Source organism: Gossypium arboreum, unplaced genomic scaffold (genome assembly GCF_025698485.1).
Source record: "Gossypium arboreum isolate Shixiya-1 unplaced genomic scaffold, ASM2569848v2 Contig00208, whole genome shotgun sequence".
In the NCBI taxonomy this organism is placed as follows: Eukaryota; Viridiplantae; Streptophyta; class Magnoliopsida; order Malvales; family Malvaceae; genus Gossypium; species Gossypium arboreum.
In genome coordinates, this window is record NW_026440325.1 from 67,501 (window position 1) to 88,437 (window position 20,937).

At 34.7% G+C, this 20,937-nt stretch overlaps 2 non-coding genes and 5 pseudogenes across 2 annotated transcripts; 4 read left to right on the top strand and 3 right to left on the bottom strand.

The window, feature by feature from the left end:
• Positions 1–2,479, top strand: part of LOC128288354 (acetyl-coenzyme A carboxylase carboxyl transferase subunit beta, chloroplastic-like) — a 4,275-nt pseudogene extending 1,796 nt beyond the window's left edge.
• A 771-nt stretch (positions 2,480–3,250) lies between these two features.
• On the top strand, positions 3,251–5,339 carry LOC128288357 (cytochrome f-like; annotated as a pseudogene).
• A 3,054-nt stretch (positions 5,340–8,393) lies between these two features.
• On the bottom strand, positions 8,394–8,467 carry TRNAW-CCA (transfer RNA tryptophan (anticodon CCA)). Its single transcript has one exon. It is a non-coding gene; the product is annotated as a tRNA-Trp (tRNA).
• A 176-nt stretch (positions 8,468–8,643) lies between these two features.
• Positions 8,644–8,717, bottom strand: TRNAP-UGG (transfer RNA proline (anticodon UGG)). Its single transcript has one exon. It is a non-coding gene; the product is annotated as a tRNA-Pro (tRNA).
• A 2,236-nt stretch (positions 8,718–10,953) lies between these two features.
• LOC128288363 (ATP synthase subunit beta, chloroplastic-like) lies at positions 10,954–12,378 on the bottom strand (annotated as a pseudogene).
• Positions 12,379–13,279: 901 nt separating this feature from the next.
• Positions 13,280–14,788, top strand: LOC128288356 (ribulose bisphosphate carboxylase large chain-like; annotated as a pseudogene).
• Positions 14,789–16,120: 1,332 nt separating this feature from the next.
• On the top strand, positions 16,121–20,668 carry LOC128288364 (uncharacterized; annotated as a pseudogene).
• The last annotated feature ends 269 nt before the right edge of the window (positions 20,669–20,937 follow it).

The window sequence follows — 20,937 nt, forward strand, 5'->3', positions numbered from 1 at the left end:
TTTTTACCTCTTATTCTAGTGTGTGCTTCCGGAGGCACGCATGCAAGAAGGAAGTTTGAGCTTGATGCAAATGGCTAAAATATCTTCCGCTTTATATGATTATCAATCAAATAAAAGTTATTTTATGTATCAATTCTTACATCTCCTACTACTGGTGGAGTGACTGCGAGTTTTGGTATGTTGGGGGATATCATTATTGCTGAACCCAATGCCTATATTGCATTTGCGGGTAAAAGAGTAATTGAGCAAACATTGAATAAAACAATACCGGAAGGTTCACAGGCGGCTGAATATTTATTCCATAAGGGTTTATTCGATCCAATCGTACCACGTAATCCTTTAAAAGGTGTTCTGAGTGAGTTAGTTCAGCTCCACGGTTTTTTCCCTTTGAATCAAAATTCAATCAAGTAGAGTCTTAAGTGAAATTTTTTTATTTGTAGTGAAAAGGTAGTTAGTTAGTTTATCAGAATCAAAGTCAAAGCCCGCGTAATGGGCTTTGACTTTGTGACAAAAAAAGGAATTGTCGAAAAACAAATTATGTGGATAATTATTATTATCATTATCCGATATTACTAATGAGTAAACCTCTAGCAACAAGATAAAAGCGAATTTTTCCTTCTGTGAAATGAAATTCGAATTTGGAGAGACAAATAAAACGAATTTTATCCTCCTCTATTGCGTATGTATATAGAATTTAAATAGAGAAAAAATAGAATAGAAATATAGAGTTTTGCATCTTTCTATATCTCCCGAAAATTCTATTTTTACTAATAATCCCTGTTCTTGGATCGGATTCTAACGAATCGAATCTTTCGACAATTTGTAATAAACTCTTTCTTTATTAAATTCAAAAATGCAAATTAGAAGACAAGAACAATAGAATAATAAGAAAAGTAAGAATAAAGTAAGATAATAAAGAAAGTGGATTATCTTATCATATACATCTATTTTATTTGATTTAAAAAGATGGGCAAGTCCTTTTATTTAATTCTACATTCCTTGCACTTATTAGATATCTATTAGATATATAGATTCGCTTAGATATACTTAGTATTTAGATATAATTAGTATAATATACGAATTATAATATAATCGTTATAAGATATATTTCTAACTAAACAATATAACAATAACAGGTACAAATATTAAATTGAGGTACCCATTTTATGACAACTTTCAGCAGTTTTCCTCTATTTTTGTGCCTTTAGTAGGCCTAGTATTTCCGGCAATTGCAATGGCTTCTTTATCTTTGTATGTTCAAAAAACTAAGATTTTTTAGATTCGATGGGGCCAAGACCAAATCTTATCTATTTTTTTTCAAGACTTAGATGTCATGGATACCTATTTAGTAGAATATTGTATAACATCCGGCTTACCCGAACCGAACATAAATGAAAAAGCCCCTCTTATGCATACGTAAACATGGTATAGGGTTAAATGAATTATAGCAAGTGGATCGGTACCGAACGGATGTATGAAATTAAAGTCTATATATCTAGTAGATCCGTATAGGCGATCATATAAAGGGGATGATTTTAGATCGAAGCAATTTGATGAATTCCTTCTAAAAGTTCATATCAAAATAGTACTAGTTGATGAGAGTTACTTCGGAAACAAAAAAAGTAAAGTCGAATTTTTTTGGTTATTCTCTCAATTCGAATAAAATGCAACTGGATCTAGTATGTATGAGTTGGCGATCAGAATCTATATGGATAGAATTTATAGTGGGATCTCGAAAAACAAGCAATTTTTGCTGGGCCTTTATCCTTTTTTTTGGTTCATTAGGGTTTTTATTAGTTGGAACTTCTAGTTATCTTGGTAGGAATTTGATATCTTTATTTCCGTCTCAGCAAATAGTTTTTTTTCCACAAGGAATCGTGATGTCTTTCTATGGGATCGCAGGCCTCTTTATTAGTTCCTATTTGTGGTGCACAATTTTTTGGAATGTAGGCAGTGGTTATGATCGATTCGATAGAAAGGAGGGAATAGTCTGTATTTTTCGTTGGGGTTTTCCTGGAAAAAATCGTCGCATCTTTCTACGATTCCTTATGAAAGATATTCAGTCCATCAGAATAGAAGTTAAAGAGGGTATTTATGCTCGTCGTGTCCTTTATATGGAAATCAGAGGCCAGGGGGCCGTTCCCTTGACTCGTACTGATGAGAATTTGACTCCGCGCGAAATTGAACAAAAAGCTGCTGAATTGGCCTATTTTTTGCGTGTACCGATTGAAGTCTTTTGAAATGAATTGCAGAATAAAAGCTTTCTCGCCGGGAGGAAAAAGCTCAATCCAAGAATCCTCTTTTTTCTATAGCAGAACTAAACTGAAGTTTCTTCAGAATGCCCATTCAAACCAAAGCGGACGTATACGGAAGAGTCATAACATAAAAAAACAGTTTTTTTTGTCCACAAAAATAGTTTTTTATGCGTCTGTAAATGTAAAACCGCTCAACTTAATTCAGTAACAAAATAAGCAAGAAATCGAAATACTGGATTCATCTCATATATCAAATCGAAATAAAGACTTTCGCTTTTTATTTGCAATATTTGGAGTTGATACGTTAGATACAGATAGATCATATCTTGTAAATTTTCTCTACTTTTCTTTTCTCAATCGGCCCCTCCCCTTTTATCCTTTCTTTTGTGCTCCTTAAGAACTAAAGAACTAAACAAGTGGATTTCTTTCTTATAACATAATGATAAACGTAATGATAACTTTTCTGTCTTTTTTTGTCACTCATTTTTGATCAGCATAATATTTTTCCTAATTTTTTTTTCAATTATTGCTGGACTCTAGACTATATATAGTTTAGATAACCCGCGAAAATTTTCGACATATTTGATTGCGATCTTGATATAGACAGGGCGCTCCTTCGTCTCAAAATCTGAATAGAACAATCTTTATTATTTGAAGCGGTTCTTTCGGGCAGTTATCAAAAGAGGGCAATTGCTTCGAATTTGATCAATTGAGATATATGGAAACAAAACAATATAACAATAATATATATATTTCATTCGAATTCAAAGTGGATTCTTATTTTCTATATTCTGTATTCTTTTTAGATTCAATTAGATTCAAGGGCTAAGCACTGAATCAAAAAAAAACAGAGAATAGATTCATGGGCCCCTACTTTATAATATAATGAAAGGCATGCTTGATAGAAAGATTAGATCACATAAAGTCAACGAATGAGGTGGGTTCATTAACAACTCACAGATGAAAAATGGCAAAAAAAAGCATTCACTCCTTCTATATCTTGCATCTATAGTATTTTTGCCCTGGTGGATCTCTCTCTCATTTAATAAAAGTCTGAAATCTTGGATTACTAATTGGTGGGATACTAGGCAATCCGAAACTTTTTTGAATGATATTCAAGAAAAGAGTATTCTAGAACAATTCATAGAAGTAGAGGAACTCTTCCTGTTGGACGAAATGATAAAGAATACCCGGAAACACATCTACAAAAGCTTCGTATAGGAATCCAAAAAGAAACGATCCAATTGATCAAGCTGCACAATGAGGATCATATCCATACGATTTTGCACTTCTCGACCAATCTAATCTGTTTCGTTATTCTAAGTGGTTATTCTATTTTGGGGAATGAAGAACTTCTTATTCTTAACTCTTGGGTTCAAGAATTCCTATATAATTTAAGCGACACAATAAAAGCTTTTTCTATTCTTTTATTAACAGATTTATGTATAGGATTTCATTCGCTTACGATTTGGGAACTAATGATTGGCTCTATATACAAAGATTTTGGATTTGCTCATAATGATCAAATTATATCTGGTCTTGTTTCTACTTTTCCAGTCATTCTAGATACAATTTTAAAATATTGGATCTTTCGTTATTTAAATCGTGTATCTCCGTCACTTGTAGTTATTTATCATTCAATGAATGACTGAAAAATGATTCACGGATTCAATTAGAATCTTTCTTACTTTCGAGATAAGCAAAGCATGCAAAGTCGTACTTACTTTACTCTTTCTACCCATCAGGAGAATACAATTTCTCCTCTGTTTCAGTCATTTTTTTTTTTCAGTTTTCAGTAAAGTAAATAGCAGAATCGTGGCTAGGGAACTATACTAGTGACCTACCTAATTTTATTGTAGAAATTTTCGGGATCAATGATTGGACCATGCAAACTAGAAATACTTTTTCTTGGATAAAGGAGGAGATTACTCGATCCATTTCCGTATCGCTCATGATCTATATAATAACCGGGGCTTCCATTTCAAATGCATATCCCATTTTTGCGCAGCAGGGGTATGAAAATCCACGAGAAGCAACTGGGCGTATTGTATGTGCCAATTGCCATTTAGCGAATAAACCCGTGGATATTGAGGTTCCACAAGCGGTACTTCCTGATACTGTATTTGAAGCGGTTGTTAGAATTCCTTATGATATGCAACTGAAACAAGTTCTTGCTAATGGTAAGAAAGGGGCTTTGAATGTGGGTGCTGTTCTTATTTTACCAGAGGGTTTGAGTTAGCCCCGCCTGATCGTATTTCGCCCGAGATGAAAGAAAAGATAGGCAATCTGTCTTTTCAGAACTACCGCCCACTAAGAAAAATATTCTTGTGATAGGTCCTGTTCCTGGTAAAAAATATAGTGAAATCACCTTTCCTATTCTTTCCCCAGACCCTGCTAGTAATAAGGATGCTCATTTCTTAAAATATCCCATATACGTAGGCGGAAACAGGGGAAGGGGCCAGATTTATCCCGACGGGAACAAAAGTAACAATACTGTTTATAATGCTACGGCAACAGGTATAGTAAGCAAAATCATACGAAAAGAAAAAGGGGGGTACGAAATAACCATAACGGATGCCTTGGATGGACATCAAGTGGTTGATATTATCCCCCCAGGACCAGAACTTCTTGTTTCAGAGGGTGAATCTATCAAACTCGATCAACCATTAACAATTAATCCTAATGTGGGTGGATTTGGTCAGGGGGATGCAGAAATAGTACTTCAAGACCCACTACGCGTCCAAGGTCTTTTGTTCTTCTTGGCATCTATTGTTTTTGCACAAATCTTTTTGGTTCTTAAAAAGAAACAGTTTGAGAAGGTTCAAGTGTCCGAAATGAATTTCTAGATCTGTGGATTTATCAACATCAAATTTGTAAAAAAGAACAAATTATTCCTGGCAATTAGGTTAGGTATAATGAAAAAAGGGATGAAAAGTCTTTTGCTTGTTTCTATTCTTTCTCTAGGAATTGCTTTTACCGCATTCAAAATTCAAAACAAAATATGTATATTGTGAAGAAGACTATTTGTCTTTACCTCTTTTTTTTTCTTTTTTCAATCTAAATTGGACTAAATTGGGGGGGGGGTGTAATTATATTCCTATTGTCAGTGTCAGATTTAAATGTTACAGAATAGGTTTTGTTTTCTAAATTCAATTTGAGTAGATACTAAACATAAGATAAGTAAGTGGAGAATAGAAAGGAAGGATAAATTAAATGAGGGGAACAAATAATTACAGGGAGTATTCTTCGTCTTTCTAGCCTTCGACACAAGAAAAGGGTGTGTAAAATTCCTTTTCTTGTGTCGAAATAATAACAATTCCAGGACCCGTTCGTCAAAGATTTCTATTCTTAGTTTCGATTTTTCCAGATTTTCAGAACCCTTTATTTTTCGATTTACTTATAATAGAATAAGTAATAAGGATAATATAATAAGTATAAAATAAGTCGAAATAAGTATAATATACTAAGTAATGGACAACCAAAAAAAAGAGAAGGAATCCTTACCGATTTTTTTTGATAAAATAGAATCAAGGCGATAAACTTATAAAATAATTTCAAACTTTGATGAAATACTAAAATAAATCGAGTAAGGTTAGACTAGTCTAGAAAAGGTTTGAATCTGGTCGACAGAAAAAAAAAGAAATATTAAATATATATTGTATTGTGTCATCCAATTGAGTGATTCCTTTTTTTCTTCTAACCTTGAAAGTATCGATAGATACTATCGAAGAGCAGATGCTATGAATCAATTAATTGAAATTGAGTTCATTTTTCAAAAAAATCATCGGAAAAAGTGATCCATTTGTTGTCATTTATACGACCAAAATATTATGATCATGATCATTAAGAATTCAACAGGACCCTTCCTCGCGAATCAGACAAAGAAAGGAGGCGGGCCCCGTTGAGTTCTTACTTTCATGCCTATAACTTAGTTCGTCCCATTATCCATTATTCCATATTACAGGGACGAACCCAATCCAGAATATGAACCATAAAGAAAATACCTATTAAACCGATCACAGGAATACCAGTTACCGTACCTATTATCCAAGAGGAATCCTTCCAGTAGTATCGGCCATTTATCCGCTTCCTCCGCATTTCATCAAGTGGTCATGCTAAAGACATAAACAGTCATAGATAATTATGAGATACAATCCTTCCGAATGGGATAAGAGAATTCCTACTATTATTTAGTATTCTACTACTCTTTTTTTTCTTAATTGAAGAAATAATTGGAAAATAAAACAGCAAGTACAAAAATGAGTAATAACCCCCAGTAGAGACTGGTACGATTCAATTCAACATTTTGTTCGTTCGGGTTTGATTGTGTCATAGCTCTATAATTAATTCGAATTAGGTTTATCGTTGGATGAACTGCATTGCTGATATTGACCCCAAAAAAGAAACGGTAGGTACAGCTAGTCCGTGAACAGCCAACCATCGCACTGTAAAAATTGGATAGGTTCGATCTATGGTCATTGGGTCCTCCTAAAAAGATCTACTAAATTCATCGAGTTGTTCCAAAGAATCAAAACGGCCAGTTATTAATGGAATTCCTTGTCGGCTCTCTGTAAAATACTCGTTTGGACGAGGGCTTCCAAACACATCATAAGCTAAACCTGTGCTGACGAATAACCAACCCGCGATGAATAGGGAAGGTATAGTAATACTATGAATGACCCAGTATCGAATACTGGTAATAATATCAGCAAAAGAACGTTCTCCTGTGCTTCCAGACATGCCGAGCTCCACATATTCTTGTAGGGATCGATTCCGTAAAGATGGGATCAGTAAATGGAATTCACCGAAACTAAATCTTTGTGAGATCGTCAATATTGTACCAAAGGTATTTTTAGAGTATACCGAATCAGTATAGCTATCCTTCTTCTGACACAGCAACGCAATTTCAAACAGTATATCGACGTGAAGTGCTAGATAATTTCTTTCTTCTTCTTGCTTGTCGATGTATAACCAGGTATCATGCAATAGAAAATTCCTCAAATTCCTGGAGGTATTGGCTTGGGCCTAGAAACGGAAGATCAGGTAACCCGTGAATCCAACGAGTTGGTTTATAATAATTCATGAAGGAAATTATCATATTTCCGCAAGTCAATTAGATGCGAAATATAAAAATTGACTTTTTTCGTAGTTGCACAAGAGGTTTTGTTTTTGTTGGAAGCCCTCTTTTTTTTTATTTTATTTTAAGGAATTGCTTAGTCGTCTAGTAACAAGTAAGAGTAGTCGTTAGATATAGATAAAAAAAAAAGAGCAAGGAATAAAAAAAAATTCTACTAATCAATATTTGTGAGGCGGCCTTTCTTGTATTCTTGTATTAGATCCAAAGGTTTTTTCTTGACCTAACTACAAAGATGATGAATCGATTTCTTTTTCTTTTCTACTCTTGTCCTGCCGCTCTATTTTTGTGAATACCATTTATAATGATTGATGAAGCAAAAAATTTCAATTGAACTTATTATTTCAATTGGTATTTTTGCTTATCCCCCTCTCGTTTAAAAATTGAAACTTAGGTAAGTGCTTTATAAACATATGTATAAAAAGAACATATTTCATTTAGCTCCTTCATGCCTACTATAACTAGTTATTTCGGTTTTTTACTAGCGGCTTTAACTATAACCTCAGCTTTATTTATTGGTCTGAGTAAGATACGACTTATTTGAAAATTAATTCAATGAACGAACAATTCATAAAAACAAAGCTTTCTGCCCTATTCCATATATTCTATAGCTCCTTACCGTGTTAATTATCAATTATTAGGTATTGATATTCATGGGCAATAGAAATTAATATTTAGGGATAGATATTACCTTTCTTTTTCTCCTTTCAAATAAATTGAAATGATTGAAGTTTTTCTATTTGGAATCGTCTTAGGTCTAATTCCTATTACTTTGGCTGGATTATTCGTAACCGCATATTTACAATACAGACGTGGTGATCAGTTGGACCTTTGATTAATTAACATACCCTTTTTTTGACTGACCCCTTTAATTCTTAAATTTTTTAATTTCAATTTATTTAATAATTTGAATTTAATAATTTAATCCAAGGAGGTCAAATTCGAATTGCTGTTCAATTTTTTTTTTCAGTTCGGTGTAATTTTCGACCTAACAAGAGCGGAATCGCGCTCTGTAGGATTTGAACCTACGACATTGGGTTTTGGAGACCCACGTTCTACCGAACTGAACTAAGAGCGCTTTCTTAATAAATAAGACTGTAAAAAAGAGGATTCTTTTATTTTATAACCCCAATACATCGCGCACAACTATACTATCATATATCATATATAATATGAAAACGATAGATTATGTATGCTTAATTTTAATCAATCTAAAACGACTCCCTCGTTACTGCTCAAAGGAGAAGTAATAGGTAGGGATGACAGGATTTGAACCCGTGACATTTTGTACCCAAAACAAACGCGCTACCAAGCTGCGCTACATCCCTTTCAATTGGCCTACAATGTCATTGTAGAGAATCCCTGTCTTGTTTTCCACACCCTTATTTCATCTATTGATATACAAAACGGATCTTTCCATTTCCTCTTTTTGGTCTCATATCATATAACAACCATATAATGAATAATAAATGAATATTTTTAGCGGGAATTCTCAGGCGGAAAGGGACCTATTTTGTTTTGCTGTTTTAAGAAAGGGAAAATCTTATCTATCGAATCATTGTACATTTAAATTTGAATTTTGAATTAGGAATTCCGGGTACAAATAGACAAATCCAAGTGGTCTTTAACCACACATACATGCGATTATATATGTATTACCATAATGTAATACGATAAAGAAGGAGGATTTTAAATGCGAGATCTAAAAACATATCTTTCCGTAGCACCGGTACTAAGTACTCTCTGGTTCGGTTCTTTAGCGGGTTTATTGATAGAGATCAATCGTTTCTTCCCGGATGCGTTAACATTCCCTTTTTTTTAATTCGAGTTATTGTCGCGGGACGGGGCGAAAAAGATTAGATCGAGATACAATCAAATATCTGTGACTACTCTCTCGCCCCCCCCCTTTTTTTAGTTTTTTTTTAGAATTAGATAAGAATTAGATAAAATAAATAAGGAAGGTAGAACGAAAAAAGTGGATTCAACCTCACCGAAACTCGGGTTCAAGCTCCAATTAAATTACTAGTAGAGCGAAAAGAGAAATGTGGCTGGAACAACAGTATCCTACAAGATACTTAAAGAAAATACCGTACGGTGGTTTGATTCTAAATAGAGTTCGAAATCGTTGTATTACTTATTCTTATTATTTACTATAAATCTATATTGATTTACTATATTGATTGCAACAAAATCTTTCAAGATTTGGTTTTGAGTTAGCAACTTTTATTTCTTTTTTTCATTCCTTTCTTCTTCGCTTTTGATCGGAAAATAGAAAAGTTGGGTGAATTAAAAACTCAAAGGAGGTTCATGGCCAAGAGTAAAGATGTCCGAGTAACGATTATTTTGGAATGTACCAGTTGTGTTCGAAACGGCGTTAATAAGGAATCAACGGGTATTTCAGGTATATTACTCAAAAAATCGACACAATACGCTTGATCGATTGGAATTGAAGAAATTCTGTCCTTATTGTTACAAACATACAATTCACGGGGAGATAAAGAAATAAATCGAATCAAGTGCTCGTATGTCACCACTTCCCGAGAATATGAAAATATGACATTAGGTATATAATATATTAAGTATATAATTAGTTATATAACGCATATTTTCTTTCTATATTATTAATATTATTTATTTAAATATTATTAATATATTTTAATTATATATATTTAAATTATATATTGAAATGATAAATAATAATAAAATAAACAATACAATAATAAAATAAACAAACCAAATCCTATTTATTATATTAATTCTATAATTTGAATTTTCAAAATAGGATTTTAGAAATAGAGATAAAGGATAGGATTCTTTTTAGAAATATTAGAAATAAGGAATAAAGAAATCATGGATTAAATCCAAGCGACTCTTTCTTAAATCCAAGCGATCTTTTCGTTTGCCCCCGATCCAATCGGGGGATCGAATTGATTATAGAAACATGAGTTTAATTAGTCGATTTATTAGTGAACAAGGAAAAATATTATCTAGGCGAGTAAATAGATTGACCTTAAAACAACAACGATTAATTACTATTGCTATAAAACAAGCTCGTATTTTATCTTCGTTACCCTTTCTTAATAATGAGAAACAGTTTGAAAGAAGCGAGTCGACCACTAGAACTACTGCTCTTAGAACCAGAAATAAATAGGCTTACCCCTTCAAAAGAATCGAATCCGGTTGGGGAAGAAAAAAAATATTTTTTTTATTGAGCGTCTTCGCTCATCTTGTTTTGATGACCTTATCAGAATCAGAATTTTTTATCATATTAATTTCTACTCTACCTTCCCTGAGGTTCATTCTCGAGGGAACCCCATTTCATTTAAAAGCATTTCGTTGTGATTCCTTCCGATCTCCTTATTTTCTAATCTCGTTGGAAATCATATAAAGACAATTCCTATTTAGAGATAGCTATTTGTGCAAGTATTTTACGATTCAGAAGCAACTGTTTCTTGTACAGATTGTGTATTCAATCGACTATATTACTATAGGATACTTTTACCCCACGAATTACTGCACATTTATTCAGGTGATCCACAAACGACGAAAACCTTTTTTCTATCTCTATCCTGATGAGCCGAAACCAAAGCTCTTATTCTTTGTTGAGTAATAGTTCGAGTAAGTCTTGAAGGAAAGGATCAATTTAAATCCTCTAATTGTTTCTGCTAGACCAACATATTTCCCCGAGGAACCGGTAAATACTTCCGCTACGAAAAGGGGTTGTGATAGAAACGCTCAATTTTCGCGCTCTTGCTACGGTTAAGCGATCCTCTTCGGACAATTCGTCCAGCAAGGATAGCTATAATGTCCTGAAGTTCTTTGTAACGCTGTAAGGTTTGCTAACCCTTTGCGCAGTTTCATAATGTTCCTCACCAACGATTCGAGGTTGGAGCATAGTGGACGTTGAGTCTAAAGGATCTACCGCTGGATAAATACCTTTGGCAGCTAATCCTCTTGATAGTACGGTAGTAGCATCTAAATGCGCAAATGTTGTGGCAGGGCAGGGTCGGTCAAATCATCCGCAGGTACATAAACTGCTTGAATAGAAGTTATGGATCCCTCCTTGGTAGAAGTAATTCTTTCTTGTAAAGTACCCATTTCGGTACTAAGGGTGGGTTGATAACCCACAGCGGAAGGCATTCTACCCAATAAGGCAGATACTTCGGATCCCGCTTGGACAAAACGGAAGATATTGTCTATAAATAGAAGTACGTCTTGTTCATTAACATCTCGAAATATTCCGCCATAGTTAGGGCAGTCAATCCAACTCTCCTTACGAGCTCCTGGCGGTTCATTCATCTGACCGTAGACTAAAGCCACTTTTGATTCCGCAAGATTTTGTTCATTAATTACTCCAGATTCTTTCATTTCCATGTAAAGATCATTTCCTTCAGAGTCCGTTCACCTACTCCGCCAAATACGGATACGCCCCATGAGCTTTGGCAATGTTGTTGATCAATTCCATAATGAGTACTGTTTTACCTACCCCAGCCCCAAATAGTCCGATTTTTCCTCCACGACGATAAGGGCTAAAGATCGACTACTTTAATTCCTGTTTCAAAATAGATAATTTTGTATCTAATTGTATGAAAGCGGGCGCGGATTTATGAATAGGGGATGTTGTGCAGTATCTACAGGACCTAAATTATCAACGGGCTCCCCAAGCACGTTAAAAATTCGTCTAGGGTCGCTCCGCCGACTGGAACATAGAGCAGCTCCGTGTCAATCACTTCCATTCCTCTCGTTAGACCATCTGTAGCGCTCATAGCTACAGCTCTAACTCGATTATTTCCTAATTGCTGTACCTCACAAGTTACATTAATTTGTTGACCGGCGGTATCTTGACCCTTAACTACTAGGGCGTTGTAAATATTAGGCATCTTGCCCGGGAAGGCTACATCAGTACTGGACCGATGATTTGAGAAATACCCCAGATTTTCTTTTTCAAGCGTGGAAACTCCAGGAACAAGTAGTAGGATTTATTTTCATAATAAAAGTGAAATATGTCAATTTTTTTTTCCAAAATTATCTAATACAAAATAAATCTTCGACAGGAGGTTGATCAGTTAATTCAATAAAAATGGGGTTAGCGCTCGATTTCGTTGGTCCCATCAATTCAAGTGCATGCAATTGGATTGGTTCATATTCAATGAAGGAATTTTAAGTTCAACCAACCTATTTTCAAAATAGAAGTGGATAAATAAAAATTTTGGGAGAGTCTTTCATTTGTCCATCATTATAGGCAACACCATCCATATTATCTATGAATTCGAACGAACTCTATTTATGATTCCTTATTTCTATCTCATTAGCCTTGTTTCAATTTCATTTCATATTTTATTTTAGCATATCGATTTTTTTACTTTACGTCAACCTCTCCCCTTTTTCATCTATATTCCTTTTTTTTTCATTTCAGGGCCAATTACGCCTGTTTTCCATCTAGGTTTACATATACAACATATATTACTGTCAAGGTGAATTTCTTATTTTATTGAGCTTATAATATATAATTTATATTAGATGTTAGAATATTAATTCTATTATATATTTATCTATTCTATTATATATATTCTAATATATATTAGTATTATTTTATATTATTTATCTATTTCTTATCTATTTCTATTTCATTTCATTTGCATTTAGAATTTTGATTCAAAAAAAGTAAGGAATTATAAACTTGAAAACACGGATCAGGTTGCGCCATACATATGAAAGAATATAGAATAATGATGTATTTGGCGAATCAAATACCATGGTCTAATAAGGAACCTTTCGGATTCGTTGATAATTTTTTGAAATTTCTTCGAAAGGTTTCATTAACTCCTCATTTATATCAGTGAACTTGTTGTTGCGAGAATTCTTAATTCATGAGTTGTAGGGAGGACTTATGTCACCACAAACAGAGACTAAAGCAAGTGTTGGATTCAAGCTGGTGTTAAAGAGTATAAATTGACTTATTATACTCCTGAATATGAAGTCAAAGATACTGATATCTTGGCAGCCTTCAGTAACTCCTCAGCGGAGTTCCGCCTGAGGAAGCAGGGGCGGTAGCTGCTGAATCTTCTACTGGTACATGGACAACCGTGTGGGACCGATGGGCTTACCAGCCTTGATCGTTACAAAGGGCGATGCTACGACATTGAGCCCGTTCCTGGAGAAGAAGATCAATATATATGTTATTAGCTTACCCTTTAGACCTTTTGAAGAAGGTTCTGTTACTAACATGTTTACTTCCATTGTGGGTAATGTATTTGGGTTCAAAGCCCTGCGCGCTCTACGTCTAGAGGATCTGCAGTCCCTACTGTATATTAAAACTTTCCAGGCCGCCTCATGGCATCAGGTTGAAAGAGATAAATTGAACAAGTATGGTCGCCCCCTATTAGGATGTACTATTAAACCTAAATTGGGGTTATCCGCTAAGAACTACGGTGAAACAGTTTATGAATGTCTACGTGGCGGGCTTGATTTTAAAGATGATGAGAATGTGAACTCCCAACCATTTATGCGCTGGAGAGACCGTTTCTTATTTTGTGCCGAAGCAATTTTTAAATCACAGGCTGAAACAGGTGAAATCAAAGGCATTACTTGAATGCTACTGCAGGTACATGTGAAGAAATGATCAAAAGGGCCATGTGTGCTAGAATTGGGAGTTCCTATCGTAATGCACGACTACTTAACAGGTGGGTTCACCGCAAATACTAACAGCTCATTATTGCCGAGATAATGGTCTACTTCTTCACATCCATCGCGCAATGCAGTTTATTGATGAACAGAAGAATCATGGTATGCACTTTCGTGTACTAGCTAAAGCTTTACGTATGTCTGGTGGAGATCATATTCACGCTGGTACAGTAGTAGGTAAACTTGAAGGAGAAAGGACATAACTTTGGGCTTTGATTTACTACGTGATGATTTTATTGAAAAAGATCAAAGCCGTGGTATTTATTTCACTCAAGATTGGGTTTCTATACCAGGTGTTCTGCCCGTGCTTCGGGGGTATTCACGTTTGGCATATGCCTGCTGACCGAGATCTTTGGAGATGATTCCGTACTACAATTCGGTGGAGGAACTTTAGGACACCCTTGGAAATGCGGGTGCTGTAGCTAATCAGTAGCTTTAGAAGCATGTACCAAGCTCGTAATGAGGGACGTGACCTTGCCCGCGAGGGTAATGAAATTATCCGCGAGGCTAGCAGGTCCTGAACTAGCTGCTGCTTGTGAAGTATGGAAGGCGATCAAATTTGAATTCGACGCAGTGGATAAATTAGATAAAGTGGAAAAATGAGATAAACCAACTTCATAAATCAAATTTGAATTCAAGCAATGGATACTTTGTAATCCAGTAATTACTGTCAGTTTGTTGAATTGCAATTAAACTCGGCCCAATCTTTTACTAAAAGGATTGAGCCGATTCTATTATCTATATTTTTGATAGATATATTTTATCTAGATATACAAGATCTTAAATACAAAAATAAAGACTAAACACAACTCAAATTTTCTCCTGGGTCCATAATTAATCCTATGTATGGATCCTTAGGATTGGTGTATTCTTTTCTATCCTATATACGGTTTCGGATCATGGATCGAGCCAAGCATCACAACTTCTTCTACCCATCCTGTATTTGTCCTTTGGCTCCGTGTTGGAATAGAAACTTATTGTATTAGTAGACGAGATTTTACGAAAAAGGTTCTTGATAGGAGAAAATTTCTTTTTCAATTTTTCAGTGCGGATTTTACACAACATGGGAAATCACTATTTCTAATTGAAAATTGATATTTCTAATTCAAAGAAAAAAGAGCTCTATCCTATCATATATAATGAACTGCCTCTAGGTTCTCACAAAGAGAATCGTTTCTTTCAATATTCACTCATTGTTCGTTAATAACCTAGTGATTGTATCTAGTATGCGTATTCTGATAAAATAAAATATTCAATTGATTTTCATCGAATGACTATTCATCTACTGTACTTTCATGGAAATAGAGGGAAAGCTCTATGGAAAATCATGGTTCAATTTGATCTTGTCTAAGGGAGAATTAGAATACAGATGTGGGCTAAAGTAAATCAATGGATAGCCGCCTTGGTCCTGTTGAAAATACTACTGTAAACGAAGACCCGACTAGAAATGATACGGATAAAACATTCATGATTGTAGTGACAGCTCTAGTTATTACAGTAAGGTTGATCATTTAGTTGACGTCAAAGACATTCAGATTTCATTTCTGATGACACCTTTTAATTAGGGATAGTAATCAGGACCGTTATTCCATATATTTTGATAGTGAAAATCAAATTTTTGAGCTTAACAATGATCATTCTTTTTGAGTGAACTAGAAAGTTTTTTATAGTTATCATAATTCTAGTTATATGAATAATGGATCGAAAATGATGAGCCCCACTATCATTTGTATGATAATGATACTAACTGTGGTTGGAATAATCACATAATAGTTGTATTGACTCTTATCTTCGTTCTCAAATCTGTATTGATAGTTCCATTTTAAGTGGTAGTGACAATTCAATGATAATTATATTTATAATTACATTTGCGCGAAGGTGGAAATAGTAGTGAAGGCAAAATTTCGATATAATAACTCGTGAAAATGGTAATGATTTAACTCTAAAAGAAAGTTCTAATGATCTCGATCTATACAAGGTTGTGGGTTCAATGCGAATGCGAAAATTGTTATAGAAATTATATTAAATCGCAATTCAAAAATGAATATTTGGTCCTACTCGTTATCAATGGGATCAAGGATACTTCAGCAAGAAATATATCGAAGGTTAGTGCTGGGTTAGCCGAAAATCAAAGTTTATCAAGCTTGGTCTAAAATTCCTGAAAAATTAGCTTTTTATGATTACATTGGCAATAATCCGGCAAAGGAGGATTATTCAGAGCAGGTTCAATGGACAACGGGATGGAATAGCCGTTGGGTGGTTAGAGCACCCTATCTTTAGAGATAAAGACGGGCGTGAACTTTTTGTACGTCGTATGCCTACTTTTTGAAACATTTCCGGTTGTTTTGGTAGACGGAGACGGAATTGTTAGAGCGGATGTCCCTTTTAGAAGGGCAGAATCAAAGTATAGTGTCGAACAAGTAGGTGTAACTGTTGAGTTCTATGGCGGCGAACTCAATGGAGTGAGTTATAGTGATCCTGCTACTGTGAAAAAATATGCTAGACGTGCTCAATTGGGTGAAATTTTTGAATTAGATCGTGCTACTTTGAAATCCGATGGTGTTTTTCGTAGCAGTCCGAGGGGTTGGTTTACTTTTGGGCATGCTTCGTTTGCCTTGCTTTTCTTCTTCGGACACATTTGGCATGGTGCTGAACCCTGTTCAGAGATGTTTTGCCGGTATTGATCGAGATTTGGATGCTCAAGTGGAATTTGGAGCATTCCAAACTTGGAGATCCAACTACAAGAAGACAAGTAGTCTGATGCAAGATTGCTTTGTTATTTTTGCTTCTACTTCTATTTGTGATTTGCCATAGGCTGCTGGAAAAAATCTTGATTTAAATCGCTGCCTTTTCTTTGATTCTTGTTCTTTCTTTATTCAGAGATGATTCCAAATAAACAGGTACGGGCTATAATTGTAAACCACGATCAATTTATGGAAGCATTGGTTTATACATTCCTCTTAGTATCTACTCTAGGGATAATTTTTTCGCTATCTTTTTTCGAGAACCGCCTAAAATTCTAACTAAAAAATGAAATGATTTTCATTATCTCAATTGAGTAATGAGCCTCCCAATATTGGGGGCTCATTACTCAGTAAATCCCATCATTCCTCGAATGGATCTCTTAATTGTTGAGAGGGTTGCCCAAAAGCAGTATATAAGGCGTACAGTAAAACTTACAAGTAAACCAGATATAGAGATGGCGACTAAGGTTGCTGTTTCCATTATTATATAATTTCAAGATCACAATGGGTCTATGATAAGATTGTTTATTTACAGCGGAATGATATACAAAGTCAAGCAGATCTCACTGAATACAAAATAAGATTTGTAGCTACTACAAACCGTTGAGGGTAGTTCTAGATCTGGTCCAAGACGAACTGTTGTAGGGATTTTTTGAAACCATTGAATTCGGAATATGGTAGGTAGCCCTGGATGAGGAACGACTCCTTTGATGGGTGTCGCAATGGCTTTGTTGCGATATTCTTATCTATTATTTTGAGTTATAATTCTTCCGTTTTACTGGATGGAATTTCAATGAATTAGATTCACAAGAATCACGAAGCCTCGCGTTTCAATACAAAAATTGAAACTTTTAGTTCTCAGTTTTTTAGCCCCATTCTATTTCAGTAGTTCGACCATGAAATTTATTTGTTTCTGTATTTCCGGAATATGAGTGTGTGACTTGTTATAATTGATCCTATTGATGGTACAGAAAATGGGTCTGTCATCTTGATCGAGATAGTTTTATCCCGTCGGATAGTCATTCTAGTATCTGGAGCACGGAATATATGAAATGGATCACAAAGTATTTGAACTATGATTCATACTTAATATTCAAACCTCGCGGCCGGACTCAAAAAAATTCAAAGAAAGAGTTATATTATTTATAAATCAGAAAGATTTTTATTCTTTCAAACTCTCATTTAGTTTATGCTTATTTTGATCAAAGGACAAACCTTTCTTTTCTTTGTATTTTTATTTATTATATCTATTCTATTGATTGAATAAGTGATGATCCAATGGTTCTTACTCAAGAATCTTTGGACTTAGTTTGAAGGTTTTATTGAATCATCGCCGGTTCTGGTATGAATCTGAAGTTTCAATTGATTCATAGGGTCTTAACAAGAGAATTCCTATCAAAGAAAGAAAACAAGAATAAAGCCACATTTCATACAAAGAACAAATCAAAGCAAAGAAAAAAAGAAATAAGTAGGTAAATAGAAGATTCAAGAGGCCTGTAACGATCAACATAAAGACGACTGCGCCGACTTGATTTTTGGCATTATAATTACAACTACAACAAAGAGCTTTCGGATTTTCACTCTTTTGTGTCTTCAGATAAAATTGAATGAAAAGATTAAGAAGTTTCAAACTTTCTATTCCATATCCGTTTCAGCTAATACTTGGGTGTTTTTTGTTTGAGCTGTACGAGATGAAATTCTCATATACGGTTCTCGGGGGGGGGTCCTCTTGGTTTACCTATCTCAATAAAGTCTATGATTGGTTCGAAGAGCGCCTCGAAATTCAGGCGATTGCAGATGATATAACTAGTAAATATGTTTCCTCCTCATGTTAACATATTTTATTGTCTAGGAGGAATTACGCTTACTTGTTTTTGGTACAAGTAGCTACAGGATTTGCTATGACTTTTACTATCGTCCAACCGTTACTGAGGCTTTTGCTTCTGTTCAATACATAATGACTGAAGCTAACTTTGGTTGGTTAATCCGATCAGTTCATCGATGGTCGGCAAGTATGATGGTCTTAATGATGATCCTGCACGTATTTCGTGTCTATCTCACTGGTGGTTTTAAAAAACCTCGCGAATTAACTTGGGTTACAGGCGTGGTTCTGGGTGTATTGACCGCATCTTTTGGCGTAACAGGTTATTCCTTACCTCAGGACCAAATTGGTTATTGGGCAGTCAAAATCGTAACAGGCGTTCCGGAAGCTATTCCGGTAATAGGATCGCCTTTGGTAGAGTTATTACGTGGAAGTGCTAGTGTGGGACAATCCACTTTGACCCGTTTTATAGTTTACACACTTTTGTATTACCCCTTCTTACTGCTGTATTTATGTTAATGCATTTCCTAATGATACGTAAGCAAGGCATTTCTGGTCCTTTATAGAGAATATAGACCATAGCTATATTGTAACCAATAATTTATCTTATTACTTGGGGGAGGAACAATAGTATTTCATTGCTACAAATATGGATTATTGAAAAAAAAAATAAGACATGTATTTGGATATTTCCTTTCAACTACAACAATATTCTAGTATTTATTTGACATGAATAGTTGAAGGAATTCCCCGAAGAAAATGGATTATGGGAGTGTGTGACTTGAACTATTGATTGGGCCGTGCAGAAATATGCCTTTATCTGCTACATTGGAATTCACAACCAAATGTGTCTTTGTTTCAACCACCGTGTAAGCCCCATACAAAGGATAGGCTGGTTCGCTTGAAGAGAATCTTTTCTATGATCAGACCTGACGATGTTGTGTATAAATAGGGCTCCGTAAGATCCAGTAGAATAAGTGATTTGGCATAATCAAAATTAGATTTTAGTTTTTTTTTTACTTTCTTATCTTAATAGTATGAAAATGCATTCATTTCTTCTGCATCGACCCGATTTAATTATACTATCGGAGTGAAACAAGGGATCTAAAGAAGAGCAAAGGCTAGACTATATTAGTAACAAGTAAATCCTTTGTATGTAAAAAATCTCGATATATTTTTTGGGATAAAGGTGAATCGCAAGGCCTAAGACGACCCATAAAGCACTTGATCACGATCAATTTTGTACGCCTACTTGGGTATTGAGCATTTACCTGTAAAAATGAAATTCCTTGGAATGTATAATTGCAACTCCGTAAAATGGAATCGGGTAACTTTTTTCTTACATATGGAACCATTCATATATGTGGGGATAACATATAGATTTATTTTAAACATATAGAATATAGATTTATTTTATAGGTATCCGTTTGTATCCATTTGATTCGATTGACTTTTGCTTGAGCCGGATGATGAAAAATTATCATGTCCGGTTCCTTTGGGGGATGGATCTAGAAAAATTCACCTATCCTAATAACAAAAAAACCTGACTTGAACGATCCTGTATTAAGAGCTAAATTAGCTAAAGGTATGGGTCATAATTATTATGGGGAACCCGCATGGCCCAATGATCTTTTATATATTTTTCCAGTAGTAATTCTCGGTACTATTGCTTGTAACGTGGGCTTAGCGGTTCTAGAACCTTCAATGATTGGTGAACCCGCGGATCCATTTGCAACTCCTTTGGAAATATTACCTGAATGGTATTTCTTTCCTGTATTTCAAATACTTCGTACAGTACCTAACAAGTTATTAGGTGTTCTTTTTAATGGTTTCAGTACCCGCGGGATTATTAACATTACCGTTTTGAAAATGTTAATAAATTCCAAAATCCATTTCGTCGTCCAGTAGCGACAACCGTTTTTGATTGGTACTGCAGTAGCCTTTGGTTGGGTATTGAGCAACATTACCGATTGATAAATCCCTAACTTTAGGTCTTTTTAAATTGAATCAATTAAAAAAATATCATGATGTAAGTGTATCTAGGGAGAGTCACTTCAAAGGCAAAGTGAATTCTCCTAGATACATTTATTCAATTCTGGTCCGAATCTATGGATTGTGCTGAAGGTTCAAAATCCATTGGATTAAAAAATTTTGATAAATCAATTTCGAAATGCTTTTTCTTCTTCTTTCTAGAATGCCCAATATTTGTTTTACATCTTCTATGCGAAAGTGTTCAATTTTCATAAGGTCTTCTCGACTGTTATTCAAAAGGTCCAATAATGTATGTATATTGGACTT